Below are 14,576 nucleotides of genomic sequence, written 5' to 3'. Positions count from 1 at the left end.
TGACGTTCCCTCAATTTTCTTGCACTCTTCTTCACCTTGTCTCCTTCCCATGATGACCTCTCTTTTTCCCCCACTCGATACTCTTTCCGCTGTTGCTTCTCACCTTTCTCTATTTCCTTTTCCACTTTTCGCCAGATCCTCCCCTCCCCCATCCTCACTGAAGCAAAATAGCGGATTGCTGAGGATTGTCCTTATTCGGTGTCTCTAGGGAAGAAAGGAGAAAGAAAGCACGGAAAGAAAGAGAGGGTTGGAAGGTAACTGGGATGGAGAGGGGGATTTTGCTATTCAGGGGTTTCCAGCGTTCTTGTGAAAGTGAAAACAGCCGTGTACTAATGACTTGCAGACTGCCTGCGCTCCCTATCACTGTTGAAGGAAATGGCTTTAGGAAGAAGGCAGAACATACTGTTTCAGCTTGCTTATTTTGGTTGTCATGCTGCCAGTGTCTTTAGCACCACCTGCCTTACCCACCCCTCCTCCCCCGTTCTATCTCTTCACTTAATAGAAAAGATCTAGGACAGAATGCTGGGGACCGCACCATCTGATGTAAAATTGGTTTTCACCACTATCTGCCAGCCTGTGTTAGCCCCTAGAGAGGTAGTGCTATGGCTGTGACAAAAAGTGCTTTTGCAGCATGCTAGCCAGCTACAGCACCCCGATCGCACAGGCTGCTTGGGGTTGGGTTATAGCTACCACAGGGAGACCCACCAGGGTGAATGTTAATCCTACCTTTGGCCAACCATTTTTAGAACTAGTTATGGTTGTTCTTTTCCTTAGAAGTATCTGTGTTCAGCCTTAAGACAGGGTGCCTGTCTAACAACTTCCCTCAGTGTTTATAGTGGCTCATACAATCTGTAAGAAAGCCTACTAAAGTGTGTCTGTATGTCTTATTTCTTGGAAACACAAACGGAATCCAGTGAAAAGTGCCTACAAGTTATTTTAACCTTTTCCACCCAGAGGTTGTGCTTTTTCAGGCTTTTGCAGCATTTTCTTTTCTTCTCTCTTTGCCCGACCCCCAACTTCAGAGTTGCAGTGTCATCTACATGCTGTTTTAGTTTTGCTTGCTGATTTGGTGTGTTTGTGTCTGTGTGCTTTTTGCCATACTTCAGTGCTGAGAAGAGCAGGTGCCTTGTTTTTTTGTCAGCGGACATCAGAGCCTCCAGAATGCTCCCTTACCACAGAGAAGGAGTCTGGAATTCAGCCAGTATGTGTGTGACCAGTGACATGTTGAATGTGATGTCCTATTGAACAATGTGGCCTCAGCTCTTCTGATCTTTAAGTTGCTGTTCACTGTTTGCCTTTAGTAGTGAGAAAACAGTCTAACTTTTCCGCAACTTTTTATGTCTTTTCTTCTTACCATCTCAAGTCCTCACTTCAAAGTGCTCTTGAAAAGGGATCATTGACAGACTTTTTTTAGGTGTTTTTCTAAGCCTTAGTTTGATACATGGAGGGGAAGTTGTTGATCTTTTTAGACTGATTTGTTATCTGTCATGCCTGATTTGTAAATTGAGGCCTAACACAATTAAGTGTAACTGAATACTTCCTGCAGACATACAAGGTTCTCTCAGCTGAATGTCCTGGAGGTGATACTGAGGAGTATGTGGTTCCTGCCCTTAAGCACCTCACAGTTTTGTTGGAAAAAGTAACAACTAAGGTGAATGAGGATGGATAATAATGTGCTTTAGAATTCAGAGAGGGGGAGACATGGTAGCATTAGTGATGTGAGGTTGGGGAAGAAGTGACAGATGAGGTGGGATTTAAATTGAGTTTTGAAGGATAGGTAGAGTTCAGACTGAGGGGACAGCATAGACTGAGGTAGAAAAGGAAGAGTAAGTTGAGGAAGAAGGGAGAAACATTTAGTAAATCATTGTTGCTATGCATTTTTAGGAAAGGTGCAGTGAGGTCAGGAATATAGTTTTGATTTGTGGATGAGCCAGTGAGTTTCATGTTTCATGGCCATTTCTGTATCCTTAACCCTAGACTGTCATCTTGAAAATGTTGATTGTAAGAATGACCAGGTTAGTAAGTGGCTGATTCAGTACAAATCAGTCTCTGCTACTGAAAAACCAATTCAGCACTGGTTAATCAGTAATATGATTATCATATATATTGGACAACATTGAAGTTTTTTAAAAATATTTTTTTATATAAACTTGAGATTCCCTCACTGTAAGTACTCAGCATTCATTAGGCATGCATTGTTTCTTGAACTGGATCAATGTTGTGGGAAACCTGAATGTCTTTCTGCCGATAGCCAGAATAAAGTTTTTCTTTGTCTGGGGTTAATTTACATCTCAAGAGGGTACTTTGGTGGTAGTTGGATCACAAGATCCATTACCCAGGAGTGTTGCTGTCTCTGGACACCAGAGGCTGGTATTGAGTTTTACATCAGCCTTTAGTGAGCTATTGCTAGGGAGGTTCCTTCACCCAGTCAGTGGGAGGAACTGCTTCAGAGCCATCTCATCTCTTGCCAATTTATTCACCACATAAAGTCATAATTTTGTTCAGTGGGACTAGGTTGCAAGATTTTACAACTCTTTATTTCTTCTCCCGTCTCCAATCTTTAGGTTATAGCACTTCATGATACATTTGGAAGTGTACAGGCAATAGCAATAGCTTGCTCAATGTTCATCCCTGAAACTACCCTTAGGTTTTTGTTGTTTTTCTTGTCAGTCCTGCTACTCTGAAAGATTCACAGGCCCAGCTAACTTTAATGGCTGTATTAAAAGTTTTTTTTTTTTTTTTTTTTTTTGGTTATAACTTCTGAGAGAGAGATTGGAGTGTGTCTAATGCTATGTAGGTTAAGCCACATTTGGTTGAATTAATTTAATTTGATGAAATAACCTCCTTACTCCTAATCCTGATCTATCCATCTCAGCTTTGTGTGTTTTTGATTTGGATCCTCCCAGATAAGAAGACAAAAGTTTCTTTTAGAAAGAAGATATTAAGAAATGAGGGGGAAATCATGAAGGGAATTTTAGAATGAAAATATATTCAGTGGTATTGTTATCATTAGGTTTCTAAAAAGTCTTTATTCTAGAAGTGAATAATTTAGGAATTTATTTTTTTATTAACAGTGTTTTCCTATTTACAGTGGAAATGGTTTTAGTAAAATTTAGTGAATATTAAACTTTAAAATAAGAGATTTTGATTATATGGTCTGAAGCCCTAGTGTTTCGAGTTTATATATATAACTGGGTAAAATGGCATTGTATATTTTTTGGTCATCAGATGATAGAAGAAATACTTAAGTAACTTAAAGTTATTTTCAAAATACAGCAGAAGCTTCTACCTCACCTGACTATCCCATTGAGAGACACTGTGAGGCCAAGACTGATGGAGTTAACTGTGCGACACTGAGGGATGACTGGGTAGTACCACAGAGGGCTGTGTCATGGAATGTAAAGGTGTCATTCCATCTCCATACTACCTTAAAATCAAGGTCAGGGAATATTACTTTATGAGATTAAATCCTGTAGCATCATTAAACAGGTGAGATAAATCATATGCAGAGTAAACTACTTTTGGTATTGATGAAACTAGGGTGATTCTTAAGTGTTTTATGGAGACTAGAGTATCCAAAGCCAGAGAAGAGACCAGTGTGATTAAGGACTGCAAGTGTATTGCTCACCTCTGAGGCTTTGTCTGAAGGAAGTAGCTGGCTTCTCTCCCTCTCACGTCTCCTTATTATATCGCCTTTGATCTAATAAAATGTCATCCTTATCAATAAGTAATATTGGTTTGGTTCTTTACCAAGTGCTATACAAGTCATTGTCATTGTGCTGTACTTGTAATGACTCTAATACAGGAAAACTTTCTAATCACCCCATAAGAGTAGGTAAAAACTAGACTCCCTAAAGACTTTGTGATTCTTAAAACTCTAAGCTCACTGACCTTGCTTTTTAAGGTTGCGTGATTCTTAGAAAGATCCTAGAACGGTGTCTAAGTAATGTTAGTAGTTTTTTTGAGCTGCGGGAAGGAATTAGTGATTTGAGCTGGGTTTTAGAGGTTTTAATAATTAGATTTCTTTTTTAAAAATAAATTTATTTATTTATTTATTTTTGGCTGCGTTGGGTCTTCATTGCTGCGCGCAGGCTTTCTCTAGTTGTGGTGAGCGAGGGCTACTCTTCATTGCGGTGCGTGGGCTTCTCATTGCAGTGGCTTCTCTTGTTGCAGAGCACAGGCTCTAGGGCGCACGGGCTTCAGTAGTTGTGGTACGCAGGCTCAGTAGTTGTGGCTCACAGGCTCTAGAGCGCAGGCTCAGTAGTTGTGGCGCATGGGCTTAGTTTCTCCATGGCATGTGGGATCTTCCTGGGCCAGGGCTTGAACTCATGTCCCCTGCATTGGCAGGGGGATTCTTAACCACTGCGCCACCAGGGAAGTCCCAATAATTAGATTTCTTAAATTCTGCTATTGGTGACTTCAGTTAAAAAGTCTGCTTGATTATCTAGCATCTTTCTGGTGCTATATAGCAATTGCTTATTAAAAGTCTCTTGAATGATATGATGACCCCGTAGTTATATTTAAAAAGTAGTGGTGTTAGTGGTATGAGATCTTTATCTAAAAAGCTTCAGTGGAAGAAAATGCAGGTGCTACCATGTGAAGTTTGAACATACAGTGTCAGTAAGTATATTCCCTGCCAAGATCTAGAAATAAGAAATAGGTATTCTTATGGGTAGAATGCTAGTTCTGGTCTTGGAATTCTACTGATAAATAGACATGTATATCTTGGGTAAATCTGTGGGATTTTTTTCAGTATGAGGAAGAACAAGAATCTTTAAACTCACTGCAGATGAAATTCCTTATATTTTGGGGGGAAGTACCAGCTGATTGCTAGCACTTTGTGTTTCTTTATGTTTACTTGGCTTTTTATGACCTTTGCTTACGTCCAGGGAGAGGATGCTGAGGTCTCTCAGACGGCCATCTTATTAGAAGAAGGAAAAAAAAGTGGATTTTTTTTTTTTTAACATCTTTATTGGAGTATAATTGCTTTACAATGGTGTGTTAGTTTCTGCTTCATTGGATTGTTTCTTATTCTCTGTAGTCAAATTAGAAGGGGTCTGAGAATAAGAAGCCTGTGGATGCTGACTTATTTTTATGTCTCCACAGCTTAATGTTGATCAATAAAGGAGATAATGTAGAGTAGTGGCTCTCAACTGGGGGCAGTTTTGCGTTTTAGGAGGAAATTTGGCAACATCTGTAGACATTTTCTACAACTGGGTTGTTGTCACTAATGGGGGAAGAGGAGGGTTGTTTCTGCCATCTAGTGGATAGAAGCCAAGGATGCTGCTAAACATGCTTCAATGGACAGGACAGCCCCCCATAATGCAGAATTATCGGGCCCAAAATGTCAAGAGCACTGAGGTTCAGGAGCCCTGGGTGTAGAAGGATAAAGGGATAGTCATTGGCTTCTTGTGTCAGTCGTGCTTAAGGTTTTGTCCTGGGTTAGTTTTGATTTCTAATTTTGGGATCCTGTTGAGAATTTTCAGGAAGATAATTGAGACCATATAATTTTAGCCAAAGCCCTGATGGTTGGGATTGTTTAGAACAGTAGTTAAGTGGCTGCTATTCCATTATAGCAGTATCTCTTGGGGTCACTTTTCTTTCCTTGTGGTTACTGAGACCAGAGGAATTGGATCACTCCTCTCAAGTTACACACTGTAGGGCAACTTTTAAAAGAAAAGTATCCAAATTTTTTGTCAGTTGGGAATTAATTGAGGTGGTAACACCACATGTAACTTAGTAAGACATCTGGAAATTCCAGTTTGAAAACAAAGCAAAAAGCAGACAAGTCTAACTTAGTTTTTCTATAGCTCATCTTAGCATTAATCAAGTTTTACTTTCTGTGTTTCTCTTACAGTTCTTGAAAGTTTTCCTGAGCTTAGGAGATTCTGTGCTTAAACGTTGTTTCTTCAAACTCTTGGTCGAGTGGGTGAATTAAAGTTATCAATTCTTGTTCTAATACTAATTCTTCAAAGGGCTGGAGTTGAGTCATCTGACCCTCTCAGTTTACCTTAGTATATCCCACCATAAAATACTACTGAGGTGTGCCTATTGAAAGCTTGAGTGGGTATTCAGAGAAATGGAGCTATGTAATTTTTGATTGAAAGGTTGTGTAGGAATGAGCAGTCCTTATTTGTAGAGAAATAAGGCCTTTACCATAGGAGAAACATTTTAGGTAGTTCTTATAGTTTCACATAAAGAAGTTTAGGTTAGGTTCTGAAAGATTTTTTTTTTTTAATCTTTTAAGTTCAATTGTTAGCAGTTCAAAGTTCCTTAGAAGTCTCCAGATGCATATATAACAAATAGAAGTGGTGATTTTAAACTGGGCACACTTTTCTTGTATGTTAAATAGATTGCCCAGCTTCTTTTCCCAAAATAGGCCAGTTAGTTTTGTTTTCCTTGAAGAGCTGTTAAAGTAGATAATCTCTCTCCTTGATGATTTCAACAGTGTCACAAGGAAGTTCTTAGTAGGCAAGGTATCCTATATTCACCTCCTTGCCACTCACTTTCATGTTGTGCAGATTTGAATAGACTTAAACCTAGAGGACCATCTTCTAATAAAGGTTTTATTGTGTTTACTTTTCAGCATGCTTAGAATTTACATTCTCAGAAGAAAGAAAAAATTCCGTAGTTATATGTCCTTTCCTGTCTTTTTCTGGATTGACTAAAACCTATAGGTATCCTACAGTGATGCTGATCTTCTAGCCCGGTAGTTCTCATACCTGTCAGACCCAGTGCCCTCTTTTTATAATAAACATTTTGAAATACTGCCTTTAATGAAATGAAATTCTTAGGTAATACAACTTCCTTACACATACATTTAAAAAATTCTCTAGATGTAAGATAAAGGATAAATAAAAAGAAAGTAACTCATGACAAAATAATACGCATTTCAATATGTAAATACTCAGAAGTCCATAATAGGAAGATATATATAATGTAGTAGATATTGGCACCAAACACAGACATAACAGCTACCCAAGGAGATTAGCTATAAGGGAATAGCATGAGTGGTAAGCCACCAGAATGGTGAACAATTCTTGGTAAAGGTACAAATAAAGTATAATTTTCTCTTGTTTTATTCAATAGTTGTTTTTCTGGACATACAGTGCATGGTGTTTATATATAGAAAGCCTTGGTGTTTATATATAGAAAGACTTGGTGTTTATATATAGAATGGAGTTAGGGTCTAGGCTTTGGTAATTACAAAGATATTTTTTATCTACTTAACTATCCATAGGAAGTTTAAGAATAGAGACATTTCTTTGTCCTGGAGTTTCTTATTCTTATGGACTCTGCCCATTAAATTAAGTAGCATTTCTTAATTGCTTTGACAACAAAAACACTTCAATAGATGTCCAAAATGTCCCACAGGTGATTGTATTATCCTCGTTGAGAATGACTGCTAGTCACAGGAAAACATTTTCCCGTTTTATCGCTCTTCTTTTCTCTTGCTTATTATTCACTACTTTAGTGTAGTACTTTTAACATATTACAAGGTTCAGTCTTTGTCATTTAGACTTGATTTACTTTTCCTTTAGACAATTTCTCCTATATGCCTTTAAATTTCTCATTTCCTCACCACTCTTGTCATCATTTTTGACTAACTTGTTGAATGGAACTTAGCTGCTTCTAGTGAATCTTCTGTAATTTAAGTGGTAGTGAGAGGTACTTTATTCTCAAATGAACTTATGAAGCTGTTGATTCCCTGATTTTATTTTATAGTGCCAGTTATTAGGTGCTGATCTTGTAATACAGTCACTGCTGAATGGTTAGAGGCATTAGTGTTCCTAGTTAAGACAAGTTAGGTTGAGGAATGGAAATTTTGTACCTTAAGCCTGTTGGTTTGAAAAAAAATTACTGTTATTTTGATTGTTGACGTAGTGTGAAAACTATAATGGTACGTTTACTTCTTGTTTAATAACATGTAAAAGGCAAATTCAGCATATTAGCTTTCACTGCTCTTCTTAATTTGCATGTTTTAGATTAAAAAGTGGAAGTAATATGAACAAGTGAGAATAAGGAAAATATTTAATTCCCCAAATTTTTCAACTTTGTTTTCCTAATCACTAAAATTATTGGTTTATTATTCTGTGCCAAGTGTAGGTGCTGATTCAGTTAGGGAGTCCTGTTTTAATAATATACTAGCATTCTGGTTCTTTGTTTTTGAAATGCAAAATTTTATTTGAGCCAAATTGAGGATTATAACCCTGGAACAGACTCTCAGAAAGCTCTGAGAACTGTTCCCTACTAGCATTCTGTTTTAACATACAATCAGTATTAGATGAGCAGATTCAGAGTTCCCAAGGTTTTTAATAAGGTCAGCAGTGTAACATACGTCTTTCTCATCGTGCAACACACGTGTTGTAAAAGGGTTCCAGAAGTATGTCTATTTCTATTCCTGAGTGTGAATTATTTCTCTGAACTCAAATCTTTAGTGATTGTTTCCCTGGCTGTTAATCAGGAAGAAAACCAGTTTACAAAAACAAACAAAAAAACCCACCCTTAGGCCACAGTTTTTTAGTGTTATACAAAGATACCTATACAGTTTAAATATTGTTTGGAGAGCTGTGATTCAGTTCCAGGCCAATAGAACTGCCTTTATTTATGGTCTCACTCCCTAAGAATAGTAACATTCACAACCATCATCATTTTGTTCCTTCATTCCAGGCCGTGACCGAACATTGACATTATCAGGGACTCCAAATAGGAATGTATAATCAACCAACCTTCTTTAGTTCATTGTGTAACAAGGCAGAAAATCAGGTCACGAGACAAAGCGTTACTTGATATGAGCTTGATCAGATGGACAAGATGCCAGATTTTCTAAGAAAAAAAAAAAGACTAACTATAAGAATTATCAGAGAAAAAGTTAACACAATATAGCCAGAAAAGATTTAGTTACAGTGTTCTTTGATTGCTTACACTAAAGGCAGCAAAACGGAGAACAACTCAGGGGCATAGATATAAAATGGTAAATGATACTAAAAGTTTGCTCTTAGTTCTGTCGTGTACCATCATAGTTTGGAGGAAAATTTTGTCTTACGTTCAGTTTAGGTTGATAGAATCTTCTTACATAAGCTGACAACATTCATTCAGCAAATATATTCTAAGCTCAAATTCCAAGCATTGTGCAGAAAGAAAAGCATGCTTGGTGGGGAAAGAAAAATAACCTGGGATTAAAAGTCACTGAAATCATGTACAAAGTCTATGTTGTAATAATAAAATCACACTTAGGGAAGTAAAGGCACATAAAACAAACTTGTGTGAATATCCTAATCTTAAGTACTTATCCTCAAAAGAAGAATTGAATGAGTGAGACTTCTTGTTTTCCTGAAGGAGAGTTAGGGGAGACAAGTAAATGAGGACAGCATTTGTGTTCTAGTTTTACAGATGGAGAAACAGGTCTTCCCAAAGACCATGAACTGGTGGAACTGGGAATAGAACTCAGAAATTCTGTTACTGACCTGGGTCCTTGGACTCTTTAATCAATAGAAATTGATAAGAGGCCAGACGAGAAACTCAGGCAAGGCTTTATTGGGACTCCAGCATGAGGGAGTGAAAATAAGAAAACAGGTGACCTTGCTCGCGTTCTGAGGCGGGGCCGAGCTGATTCCTTAAATGAGGTGAGGGTAGGGGGTGGGTTGGTCTGCCCGCGGGTGGTGCCGAGTGTAGGGATCATGTGCTTTTTGTTCCCGACACCTCCAAAAAGTCAGTTGGTTTGTGGCCTTTTTGTATCTTACTGTTCATAATTGCCCCAACTGTGCCTCTGTGCAGTTATTTTTAGTTCCTTAGTTTGTCCAGGTGCAAGCACTCCAGTAAGGGGTTCCAGGTCCCAGGTCCCAGTCTATCTCAGTTCTGTTATCTTTGTTTTGGGGCTCACTTGATGCTTTTGAAAAGGGAGGAAGTGTAACCTGGCTTGTAAAGGGATAATCATAGGGGATTATGGAAAAAGTCTCTAGAAAAAAGTAGTGTCTTTGATGTTAGAGATGTGAGTTGGCATGAAATTCATGGTGTGGTGGGTTCTAGCCTAGGTAGGAAGTGTGATCTGTTTCAACAGTGTGTGTTCCTAATCCTTCTAGTTAGGAGTTTCTGAACAGTTTTGCCTTGCGATACTCAAAGAGAATATGAACAATAGAACATGACTGACTTAATATTGTGATCTTAGATTTTGACTCTATCAAATGACACACAAAATAAGCTTCTCTTTTAGATAAAATAAAAAAAATAGACTTTGATTGTGACTGTATAGAAAAGCAAAGCTGTGGAATTAAGAAGTAAATAGGGGGCTTCCCTGGTGGCGCAGTGGTTGAGAGTCTGCCTGCCAATGCAGGGGACACGGGTTCGAGCCCTGGTCTGGGAAGATCCCGCATGCCACGGAGCAACTAGGCCCGTGAGCCACAACTGCTGAGCCTGCGCGTCTGGAGCCTGTGCTCCGCAGCAAGAGAGGCCACGATAGTGAGAGGCCCGCGCAGCGCGATGAAGAGGGGCCCCCCGCTTGCCGCAACTAGAGAAAGTCCTCGCACAGAAACGAAGACCCAACACAGCCATAAATAAAAAAATAAAAAAAAAAAAGAAGTAAATAGTAAGCCTTTATATTTCATATTCTGAATAAACACTGGATATAAATTTGCATAAAGTTCAAGGGTATGTAAATTTCACAGGATTGGACTTCATACAAATAAGTCCTGGCTTATAGGTCATTGTTCTACCAAGACCTCACATTTTGTGATAATTGATCCCTTGAAATATAAGAAGGGAAAGAAAATAATGCATTAAAACCACCCTTTCCCTTTCTCTCTTGTATTCCAAGTGCTTTGTGTCCTCCAGTAGTGTTCTTCTAAGTGGGTAAGCATCAGGGCTAAGCTGTACTTAGGGAGTTGTCCCTGATTCAGACTATTAATGGTGAAAGATATTTCTGCTTGTGGATATTTTTAGGTGAAATAGACAGTGGCACATCTGAAGTAGTTCATTCAGGTGTACCTGCTACGGAGTGTCCTCACTTAAGTTGTATATAGTAAACATTCAGACCCTAGAGGAAAGCAGCTTAGTTTAGTGGAAACAACTAGGTTCCTGTTTCCAGAGATTCTGGGTAAGTAACTTAGGGTTGTTATACTTCTCTTTTACAGATAGGATGATAGAAATGACCTAATGAAATTTTTTGATAAGACTTAGTGACTGTGGGGACTACATACATTGGCAATATTTGGGGGAAGGGGTTGGTGTGAAGATTTGATATATTCATATTTAAGCAGAGGAGAGATATCCATAGTGCCAGACATATAAGGGGCCCTTAATTCACTCTTATCCTTGGTTTTTCCCTCCCCCCAAACCTATATTATGCTTAAAATTTAAAACTCTGTTACCTCAACAGATGAATGGGTAAAGAAGATGTGGCACATATATACAATGGAATATCACTCAGCCATAAAAAGAAATGAAATTGAGTTATTTGTAGTGAGGTGGATGGACCTAGAGACTGTCATACAGAGTGAAGTAAGTCAGAAAGAGAGAAACAAATACCATGTGCTAACGCATATGTATGGAATCTAAAAAAAAAAAAGGTTCTGAAGAACCTAGGGGCAGGACAGGAATAAAGACGCAGACGTAGAGAATGGACTTGAGGACACAGGGAGGGGGAAGGGTAAGCTGGGATGAAGTGAAAGAGTGGCATGGACATATATACACTACCAAATGTAAAATAGATAGCTAGTGGAAAGCAGCCGCGTAGCACAGGGAGATCAGCTGGGTGCTTTGTGTCCACCTAGAGGGGTGGAATAGGGAGGTTGGGAGGGAGACCCAAGAGGGAGGAGATATGGGGATATATGTATATGTATAGCTGATTCACTTTGTTATACAGCAGAAACTAACACACCGTTGTAAAGCAATTATACTCCAATAAAGATGTTAAAAAAACAAACAAACATAACTCTGTTATATGAATGTATGAGGATGATACTAAGGCCAAGGCCTGGGTGTGGGAGGAGTGTAGAGTCAGAGAGAGACTGTGTTTGGTTCTTGTTTGATCTTCTTACAAATTCTCCTTAATTCATGGATGTTCACCCAAATTGAAGTTAATAGTACCTCTGAAGAAAAACTAGGAAAAATTGAAATGCCAAGTTAGCCATCTTTAGAAGTGATCCAAGAGATAAATACTTAAAATCCAATCTTAAAATCCAGTCCAGTCTGGTTGTAATCTCAGTGTAGGGCAGGACTAAATTGTGATTGTAAGTAAGAAAATACAGCCAAGTAATTGTATTATATATTCTAACAGGAGAAAGAATTTGTCTATTAGAAGAGGGTGTGGGAATTGTGGGTCAGCAGTGAAAGAATAGAAAAGGAGGAGTCAGAGGCAAACATATGCTGTGTTCTTCCTGCCCAGAGGGAGAGGAAACCCAGATCATTGATTTTTGAGGATGTGGTTTATGTTCATAGTGGGAATGGATATATTAGGCTATACTAGCATGATGACAGAAGCTATATATTCAGTTGCCTACTGCTCTGATTCTCTGCTTATTTAGCAGGTGATTATAATCTGGAATAACTATAATAGCTATATTTATTAAATGTCTACAATCTAATGTGGCAGTCACTGAGTTAAGTATTTTGCAAACATCTTAAACTTTACAGTTTAAGTTTGAAGCAAGCATCTCCATTTTACAGATGAGGAAATTGAGTCTCAGAAGTGTAATGTGACTCTCCCAAGACTTCATATCTAATAAATAGAGACCTGAGATTAGAATTTAGGTCTCTGATTCCGAAAATCTTTCCTCTATGCGTATGCCTCTTTCCTCTATTTAGGTGGATTTATTTATTGAGGAAGACTGTGCTGAATTGTAAAAGTAAATGGGCCACTTGATAACTCTTTTTCATTGAAATTAAATGGACATTCTGAGATGGCCTCTGAATTTGGTTTTATGTGAATCTTCCTCTAAGAGACAGATCTTCTCTAGGTGCTAAATTAGATTTCTGAGCTTGTAAGATTGAAGGTTTCAGACCCTGGATTGTATGTTCATCAAGGTACTGCTCCCCTGTAAGGGAAGGAGGGGGCTGAAAGGCTGCTGAACCTCCCAAGGCCTCGTTTGGCCTTGACATAAACGTTTCCATTCAATCCTCAGCAAATTATAGTTCCTGTTCCCTTCTCTAAAAGAGTAGTTATTTTCAATCAATGAAGTGTAATGAAAAGAATATGGAGTTTTGAATTCAAGAAAGACCAAGATTCAGAGCTCTTCTTCATCCTTTGGGCAATTTTCTGGTTTTCTGTTACTGCCTAAAAAATCACCCCAAAATTTAGTGGCTTAAAACAGTATTATCTTTCATGTTCCTCTGGATTTACAGAGTGCAGCTGGTCAGTTCTCACTTGAGATCTTTCATGCATTTGTAGTCATACAGAACCTGGAGAGGGAGCCATCTGAAGGCTCTGTTAGGATGGACCTTCAAGATAGTTTTTCCCTTTTACAATCCAGTCCTTCTCTGATGTCTGAGTGCTCCTCTACGTGGCCTCTCTGTCCAACAGAGTAGCCCAGACTTTTGTGGCTGCTCAGGGCTTTAAGAGTCAGGAAGCAGAAACTGTTAGGCAGTTAAGAGCATTGTCTGGAATTGACTCAGTATTCTACAGGTAAAGAAGTCACAGGGCCCTCCAGATTCAAAGAGGGTGGAGTGGAGGGTTACATTGCAGAACAGCATGTGGGTTGGGAGATTTTGTTGGGGCCATCTTTGGAAAATCAAATCTGCCACAGACAACTTATTTCTTTCTTACTTACAACTTCATGTTCTTATTTGTGAAGTAGAAATAACGGTATTTTCCTCACAGAGTGGTTAACAGGAATAGCACAATGTAAAGCACATAGGTGTTTCATAAATCTAAGTACCCTTTCCCCTTAATTCTCTAACATAATAGATTATTTCTAATCTACTTTTACTTTACACAGTTCAGTACATAGTTTGGTTAACACTTTCTTGACCTATGTTTCTCAGACTGATGTAACTTAAAACAAAAAAAACTTTTTCATGGAAAATTTCTAACGTATTAAAAGTAGAGAGAGGGACTTCCCTGGTGGCAGTGGTTAAGAATCCGCCTGCCAGTGAAGGGGACACGGGTTCAAGCCCTGGTCCGGGAAGTTCCCACATGCCACGGAGCAACGAAGCCCATGTGCCACAACTACTGAGCCTGTGCTCTAGAGCCCGCGAGCCACAACTACTGAGCCCTCATGCCACAACTACTGAAGCCCACGCGCCTAGAGCCCAGGCTCCGCAACAAGAGAAGCCACCACAATGAGAAGCCTGCGCATCACAATGAAGAGTAGCCCCCGCTCCCTGCAACTAGAGAAAGCCCGTGCGCAGCAATGAAGGCCCAACGCAGCCAAAAATAAATAAATAAATAAATTTATTTAAAAAAAAAGTAGAATAGTATAAGAAACCCACATGTACCCAGGTTCAGTAATTATCAACTCATGGCCAATATTCATTCACCTCCACCCTTACACAACATCCTGTCTCCAGATTAGTTTGAAGCAGTTGCTGGAAATCAGGGGGAAATTAGTGTGATTTCAGAAGAAAATGGCGGTAGTAAATAG

The 14,576-nt window shown here is 38.9% G+C and overlaps 1 protein-coding gene across 4 annotated transcripts in view; it reads left to right on the top strand.

Annotated features, from left to right (window-relative positions):
* RNF115 (ring finger protein 115) overlaps nucleotides 1–14,576 on the top strand; it is a 59,752-nt gene that overhangs the window by 410 nt on the left and 44,766 nt on the right. For 2 of the 4 annotated variants that reach the window (XM_036855533.1, XM_036855538.1), the window contains exon 2: nucleotides 136–254. The exons of the other annotated variants lie outside the window; for them this stretch is intronic. The gene's annotated coding sequence lies outside the window, so the exon portion shown is untranslated. The remainder of the gene's footprint in view (nucleotides 1–135; nucleotides 255–14,576) is intronic. 4 annotated transcript variants of the gene reach the window in all.

Source organism: Balaenoptera musculus, chromosome 1, assembly GCF_009873245.2.
Source record: "Balaenoptera musculus isolate JJ_BM4_2016_0621 chromosome 1, mBalMus1.pri.v3, whole genome shotgun sequence".
NCBI lineage: Eukaryota > Metazoa > Chordata > Mammalia > Artiodactyla > Balaenopteridae > Balaenoptera > Balaenoptera musculus.
This window is presented reverse-complemented; position numbering and strand designations above follow the sequence as displayed.